Raw genomic sequence first — 13,777 nt, forward strand, 5'->3', positions numbered from 1 at the left:
GGCCCGGGCGGCCGCCATTGGTGAAGCGGGGGTGGGGGGAGGTGAGGGGGGGGGGGGAGAGTCCTGCCCCATCCTGGTGCGGGTATGTTCAGTGATAGACAGCGGTGACTCTCCCACTGTTGCTGAGCTGCTAGACTCTGGACGGCGTGGGGAAGACGCTGAGCTGACAGGGGAGAGGAGGGGGGACTGGGGAGCTGAGGGCAGGCCCATTGCCATCTTACATAAGTACACGATCAACGGAGCCCCAACTGTGCATGTGCGGTTTTTTAAACTTTAAAATGTGAATAACTTTAAAAATATAACACCGATTTCCATGAAACTTCTTCCATAGGACCATGGAACGATGGTGACTAAGATGGGCCTAAAATTGTCATGCTATCATGTACCGTTTTGACTGTAGATCAGGGACAAGCGAACAAATGAGAGTTTTAGTATATAATAATAATAATAATAATGATGCATTACATTTATATAGCGCTTTTCATATACTCAAAGACGCTTTACAGGGATTTAGAGAACATAGGGAAGTGAATAAATAGATAAATAAGTAAACGAACAGAGAAAGGAGACAGAAGGTGAGGTGACCTTCAGTGGTTGAAGGCAGTACTGAACAGGTGAGACTTCAGTGATGTTTTGAATGTGGTGAGTGTGGAGGAGTCTCTGACGGTTTGGGGTAGTGAGTTCCATAGGGTGGGAGCAGTGATGGAGAAAGCCCTGTCCCCCCAGGATCTGAGTTTGGTCCGGATGTGGGGGGATAGGAGATTGGCAGCAGCAGAGCGGAGGGTGCAGGTGGGAGTGTGCCTGTGGAGGAGGTCGGTCAGGTAGGATGGGGCCAGGTTATGGAGGGCTTTGTAGGTCATGAGGAGGATTTTGTACTGGATTCTCTGGGGGATGGGGAGCCAGTGGAGTTTGTAAAGGACGGGGGTGATATGGTCACGGATCGGGGTGTGGGTGAGTAGACGGGCAGCGGAGTTTTGAATGTACTGAAGTTTACTGATGATTTTTGAGGGTGCACCATAGAGGAGGCTGTTGCAGTAGTCCAGACGGGAGGTGATGAAGGCGTGGATGAGGGTTTCTGCAGCTGTGGAGGAGAGGGATGGACGGAGACAGGCAATGTTTTTGAGGTGGAAGAAGGCTGTCTTTGTGATGTGTTTGATGTGTTTGTCGAAGGAGAGGGTTTGATCAAAGATGATTCCAAGATTCCGGATGTGAGAGGAAGTGGATACTGGGAGACCATCAATATTGAGGATGAAGTTTTGGGTGGATTTGGTGAGTGTTTTTGGACCAATGATGATGATTTCAGATTTGTTGCAGTTGAGTTTGAGGAAATTTGATTGAAGCCAAGATTTTATTTCAGTGATGCAGTTTGTCAGTGTAGAGTGTGTGGTGGGGGAGATTGACTTGGTGGAGATGAGGAGCTGGATATCATCGGCGAAGCAGTGGAAGTTGAGACCATGACGGCGGATTAATTGACCAAGGGGGAACAGGTAGAGGATGAAGAGGAGGGGGCCAAGGACTGAGCCTTGGGGGACACCTTGGGGGAGGGGAGCGGTAGGGGATTTACAGTTGTTAATGGAGATGAACTGGTGCCTGTCAGAGAGGTAAGATTTGAACCAGGATAGGGCTGTGCCGGTGATGTTAAAGGAGGTTTCAAGTCGGGTGAGGAGAATGGAGTGATTTATGGTGTCAAAGGCGGCGCTGAGGTCAAGTAGGATGAGGATGTTGAGGTTGCCAGCGTCGGAGGAGAGGAAAAGGTCGTTTGTGATTTTGAGGAGCGCAGTTTCAGTACAGTGGTTGGAGCGGAATCCGGATTGGAAAGTTTCATACAGGTTATTGGTAGAGAGGTGGTATTTGAGTTGGGAAGCTACAGCATGTTCCAAAACTTTGGACAGAAAGGGGAGGTTGGAGATTGGTCTGAAGTTGTTTGGGGTGTCAGGGTTGAGACCAGGTTTTTTCAGAATGGGGGTGACAGCAGCGATTTTGAGGGATGGCGGGACGATGCCAGTGGACAGGGAGGAGTTTATTGTTGCAGTGATAAGTGGAGAGAGAGCAGGAAGGCAGGCCTTGACAAAGCTGGAGGGGATGGGGTCCAGAGAGCAGGTGGCAGTTTTTATTCCTGTGAAGAGGTCAGAGAGGTCGGTGGTGGAGACTGGGGAGAACTGAGGCAGGGGTTGACAGGATAAGGGGGGGCAGGTGGTTTGAGGGGGAGCAGGTGCGTTGGTGGTTAAGGTGCTGTAGATGTTGTCTATTTTGCTTTGGAAGAATGAAAGGAAAGTGGTGCATTTGTCAACTGTGAATGATTGGGAGATGGTGTCCAGGGGGCTGAGGAGTTTGTTTATTGTAGAGAAGAGTGTTTTTGGGTTTCCGGAGCCAGAGTGAATTATTTGAGAGTAGTAGGTGGAGTGGGCATGGGAGAGGGCATCTTCGTAGTGCTGCAGGTGGTCTTTGTAGGCTTGGGAGTGAATTGTGAGACCTGTTTTGTTGCGGAGTCTTTCAAGTTGGCGGGCATGAGTTTTCATCATGCGGAGTTCAGGGGTAAACCAGGGAGCAGAGTGGGTGAAGGAAACTGTTTTGGTTTTTATAGGTGCAAGCTGGTCGAGGCAGGAGGAGAGAGTGTGGTTGTAGTAGTCAGTGAGGTCAGAGGGGCTGTGGAGGTCAACGAAGGGAGAGGCGGACATTATTTCAGAGAGGGAGGATGAGAGCGAGGTAGGTGAAACAGAGTTCAGCTTACGGAAGTTGATTTTGCGTTTTTGCCTTGGAGCTGGGGTGGGAATGTTGACAGACATGGTGATGGCTAAGTGATCAGAGAGGGTGGGGTCGGAGCCAGAGAGGTGATGTAGATTTAGTCCAGTGGAGCAGACAAGGTCCAGAATGTGCCCACGGTTATGGGTGGGAAAATTGACGTGTTGAGTGAGGTTAAAGCAGTTGAGTATTTCAGTGAAGTCATATAGATATGATGGTCATTCTAATACTGCAAGATTCCAACAGAAGTTGGTTCTGCTATAACATGTGATTACATAACACAAATTGGATATAATGCGAGTGAGAAATCAGGGAACACCATGTATATTAAGCCAGTTGGATTGGCTGCAACACAATTTTGATCGGGACCTTGAGAACCACTAAAAGGTTGTTTTGAAAATTGACAAACTGAAAAAAAAGCTGTCTTGGATTTAGGCAGTATAGGAGAAAACTATCCGGTTTCTGTGTCATTTGCCTGCAGTAATCAGACACCATTGTTTCTTAAGAACAGCTTTTACTTTAACCATGGTTGGACATTGAAATTGACAAGCAATTGTTTCTGTTGGCATGTGCACAATACTCTTTTAAACAAGGTATCATGCAGACTTTAGTATTTTAACAGTAACAAATGAAACTTATTGCTATTGAAAAGACCTTCAGTTTTGAAAATCCTGTGGGAAAAAAACATATCTCTGTCATTATGAGTCTGAAATTATCGAGCCACAATTCCCCATTCCCCCGTTGATAGATTTGTCTTTATAACGTGATTTTTCAGTAACACAAGGTTTCTTAGAAACTCAACTACGGTATCATAGCAGAACTACTTGTACAATTATTATTAGTAATAACAAAAAATCGAATATCTGCTGAAAACCTACGGCTGCTGCTCACTGTGTGAAGGCAACGTTAAAAGGGCAAATTTAAATTTTGAAGAAAAGTAGCATTTCTAATTGTTGACCTTTGCAGTTACATGTTGTAATAGTTTCAATAGTCTACTCCTACATCCAGAGCTAGCGTTGTGTTGTGTTAGAAGTGCCGTGAGTGCAAAACATTTGCTGTGACACAAAGAAGAGATGGACTGAGGTTTACAAACCTCATATTTTTAATTCCAACTTTGTTAACAGGGGATAGATTTTAGACTTCGATGTTTTATTCATGTCATGCTATATAAATATTTCAGAGTTTATGTCCATGAAAAAGTTTGTCCTAACAACCTTGTCTAATAAGACTTTAACCTGCAGTATTCAGAAACACAGACCTTGTTTGCTGGCCGTGATTGTCAATTACACAAGACCACCAACAGCTTCAGCTTCAAATGCCTGCTGTGTCCGTGAGGTTCACTGCCGTACCACCTAGAATTTGCGTTTCAATTCTTGCACTATGTCGGTTGCATATTGTTTATTTATCTTTTCATTAAAATAACGAACGTTTCAACAGAATTCTGGCCAACAAAAGGCTTTAAAGAACAAAGATTCCTTCCCAGTCTCCGTTATTAACAGGTTGCCTGTTCACGACGATTGTTTTAGATTTGAGGCTCCACTATGGAGTTAAAATTCAAACATAGCTTTCCATAGAAAATAGAAGAGTAGGGCACAGGAAACGACCCTTTGGCCCACAATATCGGTGCAGAACATCAATGAGAAGTTAATCTCCTCTGATTGAAGATTCAAGGAGAGATAGCTGAATGGATGGGAAATTGGCTTCATGGAAGGAAACAGAGAGTGAAGGTGCAAGGTTGCTTCTCGGACTGGAGGCCTGTGACTGGTGGTGTGCCTCAGGGTTTAGAGCTGGTTCCATTGCTGTTTATCTATATCAATGATTTTGATGGGAATGTGTGAGGCATGATTGGGAAGTTTGCAGATGGCACTAAAGTGGGTGGCATTGTGGATAGTGAAAATGCTTGTCAAAAACTGCAGCAGAATCTTGATCGATTGGGCAGGTGGGCTGAGGAATACTAAGAAATGTGAGGTGTTGCATTTTGGGCAGTCTAACAAGGCCAGGACCTACATAGTGAAAGGCGGGGCTCTGGGAAATGTTGTAGAGCAGAGGGATCTCTGTACCTGTCACCTAACACCTGTCCCTGTACCTCCTCCCTCGACTCTGTCCAGGGACCCCGACAGTCCTTTCAGGTTAGGCAGAGGTTCACTTGCACCTCCTCCAACCTCATCTACTGTATCTGTTGTTCAAGATGTGGACTTTTATACATCGGTGAGACCAAACGCAGACTGGGCGATTGTTTCACTGAACACCTTCGCTCAGTCCGCCTGGACCTACCTGATCTCCCGGTCGCAAAACACTTTAATTCCCCTTCCCATTCCCACACTGTCCTTTCTGCCCCAAGCTTCCTCCATTCTCAGAGTGAGGCTATTCGATAATTGGAGGAACAACATCTCATATTTTGCTAGGGCAGCTTAAAACCAGTGGTATAACTCATGATTTCTCTAACTTCAAGTAACCCCTGCACTCCCTCTTTCTCCATTCCTCCCCCACCCAAGTCACACCAGGTTCCCGTTCTCACCTAACAAACAGCTAACAATGGCCTGTTTCCTTTATCATCGTTACTTTTTTGCATATCTTTCATTCATTTGTTCTATATCTCTCTACATCACTGTCTATAATCTCTCGTTTTGCTTTCCCCTGACTAGTCTGAAGAAGGGTCTCGATCCGAAATGTCACCCATTCCTTCTCTCCACAGATGCTGCCTGTCCTGGTGAGTTACTCCAACATTTTGTGTCTATCTTCGGGATCTAGGAATGCAGGTACATAGTTCCTTGAAAGTGCTGTCACAGGAAGATAGGGTGGTCAAGAAGGCTTTCGGCACATTGGCCTTCATCAATCAGAGTACTGAGAACAGAAGCTGGGAGGTCATGTTATAGTTGTATAAAACATTGGTGAGGCCACATTTAGAGTATTGTGTTCAGTTTTGGTCACCATGAAAAGGGTGTGGGAGGGAGAGAGAGAGAGGCAATGCAAGGGTTACTTGAAATGAGGGCCGAATGGCCTACTCCTGCACCTATTTTCTATGTTTCTGCTTCTATGTCCAAATTCTGAGAACCCACCCCAACATCAGTGTTGTAATATTTCATAAGAAGCTACCTAACTATCACTTTCCCATTGCCAAATGATGATGTGTAATCAGGTGCCACCAATCGGATACCCGACAAATCATTTCTATAGACAATAGACAATAGGTGCAGGAGGAGGCCATTCGGCCCTTCGAGCCAGCACCGCCATTCAATGTGATCATGGCTGATCATTCTCAATCAGTACCCCGTTCCTGCCTTCTCCCCATACCCCCTGACTCCGCTATCCTTAAGAGCTCTATCCAGCTCTCTCTTGAATGCATTCAGAGAATTGGCCTCCACTGCCTTCTGAGGCAGAGAATTCCACAGATTCACAACTCTCTGACTGAAGAAGTTTTTCCTCATTCCTTTCACAACTCTCTGACTGAAGAAGTTTTTCCTTTTTAAAAGAGATTAGCTTAGAAAAGACCTTGCCAAAAATATGGATAGGCGCTTAAGGTTTTTATTTGCTCCTGCTATTGGTCTGGAATGAGATGCAACATTTAACATGACAATTATCATGAGAAATCAATATTCATACTGCTGTGTTTGTAAGCTGCCCAGGCGAAATATGAGGTGCTGTTCCTCCTATTTGTGTTTGGCCTCACTCTGACAGTGGAGGAGCCTTGCTTTCCACTGGCTTCTCACTCTCTGGTTTTAGCCTGTTCATTTCTTCAACTATTCTTCAATCTGTTCTTTGTAATTTAGAACATTGGGCTAAAAATAAGCATCTTTATCAGGATGGGACAGAAAAGTTAAGGCAGATAAATCGACATTAGTGATAATGGGAAAATGGGAAAAATTATATCATGTCAAGATTTTGCCACAGAATTGATGCCACAAAGGCACAATTAGAAACAAAAGTGATTTTAATCCCACAGGCATTGGGGTGAAACGGCTGGGAGCTAACAGTTTCAGGATATTTGACTTTTAATAATCAAAATGGAAAGGTACAGTGTTACCTCCGATAATATCACAGGCAATGAAGATGGGAGTGAGAAGTAATTAAAAATATAAAGGGGGCCGGTAGATTTGAGTGGTAAGGAGCAGCAACAAGCAGGAAACACAGGTAAGAGAAATTAATGGGCAGTCAATAGTAATTGTAGTGTAGGGCAGAGTAGATAAAAAAAGGCATTTGAGGTCTTTGTACATAGATCATACAATGGTGCAGCACAGGAAAGAACCCTTAGGCAACAATATTTGTACCAAACATGCTGCCAAGTTGATGAGAACGATCTCATCTGCCTGTACATGATCCATTTCCCTCTATTCCCTGCAATTCCATGTGCCCATCTTAAAGCTCTTAAATGCCTCTATCATATCTGCCTTCACCACCATCACTGGCAATGCGTTACAGCCCCCCCCCCCTGCCCCCACACGCTCGCTGTGTAAAAAAACATGCCCCACACATCTCCATTAAAATTTTCTCCCCCTCACCTGACAGCTATGCCCTCTGGTGTTGGACTTTTCCACCTTGTGAAAAAGGTTCTGACTGTTTACCCTGTCTATGCCTCTCATAATTTTATATACTTCGATCAAGTCTCCACTCAACTTCCGATGTTCCAGAGGAAACAATACAAGTCCATCCAACCTCTCCCTATAGTTAAAACCCTTTAATCCAGGCAGCATTCTGGTAAACCTCCTCCACACTCTCTCCAATGCCTCCATATCTTTCCTGTAAAGGGGGAGCCGGAACTGCATGCAATACTCCAAATGTGGCCTAACCAAATTCCGAAAGAGCTGCATGTAGTAAAAGTAGTTTTGTACAGGGAGATTTAAAACTTCATATTGAGCAGAGCAAATTTGAAGTAATGAAGGATGAATTTTTGGAATACAACCAAGGTAGTTTTCCAGGTATGTCTGTTGAGGAACCAATTATAGAACAGACTGTTTTAGATCTAGTATTATGCATCGAGACAGAGTTAATTAATAACCTTTTACTGGGGAGTCTCTGGGGATGAGCACTTCTAATTTGATAGAATTATGTACTGAGTTTGAGAGTGACTTATTTAATTATCAACAAACGTCTTATATCTGAACAAAGCAAACTACATAAGGGCAAACTGGTTGAAGTTGATTGGAAAACAATTATATTAAACAATATGATTGCAGATAAACAGTGGCATTTAAAGAAATAATTTATGATTATAATAAATATCCCAGTAGAAAAAAAGAGTGTCGAAAAAGTGTGAAAGGAAGAGGTTTATGACATGGACAAAATTAAAACGAAGACTGAGGGGTAAAAGGATTCCAGAACAGTGTAAAAGGAACACTGGGGAATTGATTAAAAAGTTAAAACAAAATAGAATGAAAGTAAAGTCAGCAGCTGTCTGAAATTAAAAAATCAGAAAATACAGAAAAACCTCATTAGGTCAGTCATCATTTGTGGAAGGAGAACAATTAACATTTCAGATCAAAGAGCCTTCATCAACCATTTGAAATGATCGAAATGAAAAGATCCATTGGCGTTTGCAAACCATTGCACCATATGAGTCATTCAACGAAACACTGAAATGGAACAACCGTCAATGAATCTAAAGTTTAGACAGCAGAGTGGTGCAAATAGCAGAGCTGCCATCCCACAGCTCCAGTAACCCAGGTTCAATCCTGACCTCTAGTATACCCTGAGTGGAGTTTTCATGCTCCCCTTGTATCTGCATGGGTTTCCTCTGAGAACTTTGCTTTTCTCCTGCAACCCGAAGAAATGTCAACTGGCAACTACAAATTGCCAGTGGCATGTAGGTAAGCAGTATTTTCTGGAGGGGAGCTGATAAGAATGAGGGGGACATAAGAATGGGATTAATGTAAATGGGTGCATGATATTGGCACAGACCTTTGGCCCAAAGATTTTTCTCCTTGCCATATGGAATGGAATTTTTGAAATCAAGAATGAAGACCAAGACCAAGAATGAAGGCATAGGAGCAGAATTAGGCCATTCAGCCCATAGATGGCTCATCTATTTTTCCTTCCCAACCCCATTCTCCTGCCTTACCCCATAACGTTTGATGCCCTTACTAATCAAGAACCTATTAATCTCCGCTTTAAAAATACCCAATGACTTAGCCTCCACAGCCATCTGTGGCAATGAATTACCCAGATTCACCACCTACTGCGCTAAATAAATTCCTCCTCAAAAGGTATGTCCTTTTATCCTGAGGCTCTGCCCTCTGGTCCTAGACTCGCCCACTACTGGAAGCATCCTCTCCATATCCACTCTATCTAGGCCTTTCATTATTCGGCAGGTTACAATGCGATTTAGTTTAGTTTAGTTTCGTTTAGAGATACAGTACGGAAACAGGTCCTTTGGTCCACCGAGTCCAGACCGACCAGCGATCCCCGCACATTAACACTATCCTCGGAGAAAACCCACGTGGTTACGGGGAGAACCGACAACCTCCCTAGAGACAGCACCAGTTGTTGGGATCGAACCCGGGTCTCTGCCGCTGCAAGTGCTGTAAGGCAGCAACTCTACTGCTGCGCCACCTTGCCGAGATCCCATCTTCTAAGAAAAACTTAGCAAACCCAGCTGACACAATAACCAGCACCCTCAAATTTGAAATCTTCAAGCATTATAATTGCATGAGGAGACAATGTCTGATACCATCTGAATGAATGTGTAGCAAAGTGATAGTGAAAGAACCACACAAATGCAAAGAATATCAGAATATTTCTTGCAGTTATCAAGGATGTACTGTTGTTATAATGCAACGTTATTGAAGACCCTAATGCCTTGGATTTCTATTTGGTGTGCTAGAACATAATTAGGTTTAGCCCAAGAACCGGAGAAGGTCCCTTTTTAAAGGAATATTGATCATGCACAGGCAGATGAGATCAGTTTAACATAGCATCACGTTAATTATTGTGGGGCAAAGGGCCCATTCCTGTGCAATACTGTTCAATGCTCTATGGAACACTTAAGTTGGTTTACATTCATAACGAATCCTGATGACAGGCTGGTGCTTTTCCAACCAAGAGCAAGCTCAGTTGAACACACCTGCAGGAATCACAGAGGTCATCAGCTCTTAAAGGCACACTCCCCATGGAGCCAAGCAGTAACAACACCCAATGTCTTGCATCTTCGGGAGACCAATGCCATTTGACACTATGATTCCTGTGTTGGCTTCGCTCACATTGTATCCTGTCTCAGCGTCTGTGGATGGAGACTGCATCGGTATTAATGGCCACAGAGACAGAGGGTGGGCCTTATCTTCCAGGATCCCTCTCATGAGTCCGTGCTGGCTGCTGAAAATGTCCAGCAATGCGGTTTCCTTCAAGTTTGAAGGTCATATGTACTTCCCAGAAACATTGCGTTCACAATGAGGAAATTATTCTCTTGATCTACAATGACCTGCATATTGAAGGAATGATGTTACCACTTAATAAAAAAGGTCTGGATTATTAAGGGGAGCTCTTTCGCTAAGGTCTAATTAATAGCAGCCTACATTTGTGGGAAGACAGAAATGCTGGCATATCCCAATGGCAATACAAGGTAAATTCAATATTTTTTCATGAGATGAGGATTTTTTTTTACACTCAAAGGATTGTGAATATTTGTAATTCTTTCGTCCAGAAGACTGTTGATGTTAAGCTGTTGAACATTTTCAGTCAGAGATCGACAGATCTAAATCAAAGGTAATCACAAACAGGATTGTGAAAGTTGGAACTGAAGTAAAAGATCTTAATGAATGGTGAAGCAGACTCAAGAGGCTTAAGGGTTTATCTTCTTTGGGTTTTCTCAGAATGTTATCTTTTCAAAAGTGTGACTATTTAAAGGCCAGCTGTCAAACTAATTAGCTCTTAAGTCAGGAATTTAGGTTTTGAGACTGCCTGTTAAATTGTTAATTTGTTAATTAGCCTAAACTTCTCTCCTAATGTCATGAAGCTTTCTGTGTTCATTATCTTCATCCTCTGGGTTCGACTTTCGAAGGAGAAAAAAAAAAATCTCTCCTCCCACCCTTGTGATTTCCCCAGCTTCATACTTAATTTCTAAATCTTCAATGAGCTTTAAGCATTGATAAACTCTACGTCCACATGTTTCATGTGGCTAAAATCAATGAATGAAAACTTTAGGCGAAGCAAAGTTTGAGAATCTTGATCAACAGCAAAGCAAAAGTAGTGGAATAACTCAGCGGGTTGGGCAGCATCTGTGCAAGGGTGCTGGAACTTGCTGGGTTACTCCAGCACCTTGTGTTTTGCTCAAGATTCCAGCATCTGCAGTTCTTCGTGTCTTTGTCTTCCTGAGAACCTACATGTTGCATCTTGCACTTTCGAGAAAGAATGTGCAGGTTGTTCTCAGGAGATGTGCTGTTTTGATTAAATAGCTGACAATGCACATGTTTGTAGGTTGGCTTAGGTAAAATTATCATTTGTCCCTAGTGTGTAGGATAGTGCAAGTGTACGGGGTGATTGCTGGATATAGATAGTCCACAGGAGTTTCCTGATCACCCACAGTAACTTTAATGGAAACAGTGTAAACATGTTCACCACATGTTTCTCTGGCGTTTCTATATATCTTCCATCAATATCAGGGCATGAAATTAAGAAATACCTGAGAAATTTGACCCTATTAATTTGCTTCCTCTTAACGGGACTGTTTTTTTTAGTTATTAGCTTCAGGTTATGGGTTTATGACGCTAATTTGCTTGAAAATAAAACAATATAAAACAACTTCAAATGATATTTCTGTCTGAAATTTCTGTGTCTCAGAATCTAAATTTCTTCAGTCCCTCTGGGAGCTTCCTGCGTTGGAGCCACACTTGTAATTTCTAGTTGTTTTCGGCTTGTTCACAGAGGTTAGAGATAACTGCACGTTATCGGTCTCTTTTGCCTCGCCAGGCTAAATCTTATTAGATTTGGGATCAAATCTCTGCTTGCTGGTGCAGATATTGATGTCTGTACTTCATTCATTTAACGCCTTATCAAGCTTGAAATTGATTACCGCTCCATCCTAGCAGCTTTTAGATGTTCCAAATCTCATACCTTTCAAAAGTTCCACCAAAGTCCAAAGGAGAAGCTTTGAGTTGCTGAAGTCTCTGTCAGGTTTACTGATGGTAGAAAAGCACTAAATTTAAACTCATTTCTATTTGATTTACCCTCTGTTACATTTGCAGCATTTATTTACCATTTTCTTCCACCCCCAACTCGTAAGAGAAAATAAATAGATATAGTGTATCTATACACTGTAAATGGCTCGATTGTAATCATGTATTGTCATTCTGACTGGATAGCTCGCAACAAAAGCTTTTCACTGTACCTCGGTACACATGACAATAAACGAAACTAAACGACATTTTGGTATTTGGTTGTGTATAGCCTTATGTCTGGTTATCGATAGATACCTATTTTACTTTGTTTAACTATTAAGGACACGTTAATCATTACTTTATGCTTTCAATGGCCAAAGTAATCCTGAAAAAGACTTTGAAAATACGCTCACAGCTGTTGAAATTTGTCCTGTCATTTACTACCTTTTATTGTGTATCCATTCTCATTTAAAACTTGGAATTATTCAAATCTGTTGGAGTTCCAACTCATACCGTGCACCTGAATATACTCCAGTGCCAGGAGGTGAAAGGTAAAACAAGGCAACAATTACGTTTTGCTCTCTTTTTAATTGTTTACTTTTTATTCAATAATGCACCTAAACATACCTAACTTAAAAACAGAATGTAAACTAATATTTATTAATGCTACTTTGCATTTATTAATGCTTGATCATTTACTCTTTCTTAAGATAGATGCTTTTGACTAGAAGAGGCATTTTCCACCTATTCCACATTTGTCAATAAGATTCAAGACATTTGCATTCCTAAAGACATTTACGCTGTACATCGTTCCTCTCTCCTGGTATACACTGGTCCCTCCACATAATCCATCAGCATTGTTGTAAAGTTAACTTATTTAGCTTAGTTTAGAGAAACAGCATGCAAACGGGCTCTCCAACCTACTGAGTCCACGCTGACTGTCGATCTCCCATTTGCCCTAGTTCTAAGTTATCCCATTTTTGGATTCACGCCCTGCACACTCAGGGCAATTTACAAAGGCCAATTAACCTGCAAACTCGAGCATTTGGAGGAAACCCACCTGGTCACCGGGAGAACATGCAAACTCCACATAGACAGAACCCAAGGTCAGGATCAAAACTGGGTCTCTGGCGCTGTGAGGCAGCAGCTCTGCCAGATAACCAACTGTGCCACTCTTGTTAACATTCATATGAACGTCCCAACTATTCAATGATGACTGGCAATTCAGTTACCAATCGCCAATAATACTTCCTAACTGCAACCCCAGGCCCACTAAATTGCTATGTTGTTAGTTCAATATCCATTACTAGATATACGTACATTTATTTGAACTAAATATTGGGACAATTATAACTACTGGTCTCAGGCCTTGTTACCCTCCTCTAACCATTCACTTCATACTTCACCATTATGCTTTAGATGGATGAATTTTAAGCAGAGATTAGATAGTCTGGGTCTCTTATTGCCAGACCAAAGGACATTGAGAGATGACATGAAAGAGATCGATAAAATAATGAAAGACATAAGGTAGATCTGTACATTCTCCTTGTGACCATGTGGGTTTTCTCCTCCCACAGTCCAAAGACGCACAGGTTGGTAGGTTAATTGGCTTTTGTAAATTATAAATTGTCCCTAGTGTGTAGGATCGTGTTAGTATTCAGGGTCATAAGGTCATAAGAAATAGGAATAGAATTAGGCCATTCAACCCATCAAGTCTATTCCACCATTCAATCATGACTGATCTATCTCTCCCTCCTAACCCCATTCTCCTGCCTTCTCCCCATAACCTCTGACACCTGTACTAATCAAGAATTTATGTATCTCGGCCTTAAAAATATCCACTGACTTGGCCTCTACAGCCTTCTGTGGCAAAGAATTCCACAGATTCACCACCCTCTGACTAAAGAAATTTCTCCTCGTCTCCTTCCTAAAAGAACATCCTTTAATTC

This window comes from Rhinoraja longicauda, chromosome 4, assembly GCF_053455715.1.
Source record: "Rhinoraja longicauda isolate Sanriku21f chromosome 4, sRhiLon1.1, whole genome shotgun sequence".
In the NCBI taxonomy this organism is placed as follows: Eukaryota; Metazoa; Chordata; class Chondrichthyes; order Rajiformes; family Arhynchobatidae; genus Rhinoraja; species Rhinoraja longicauda.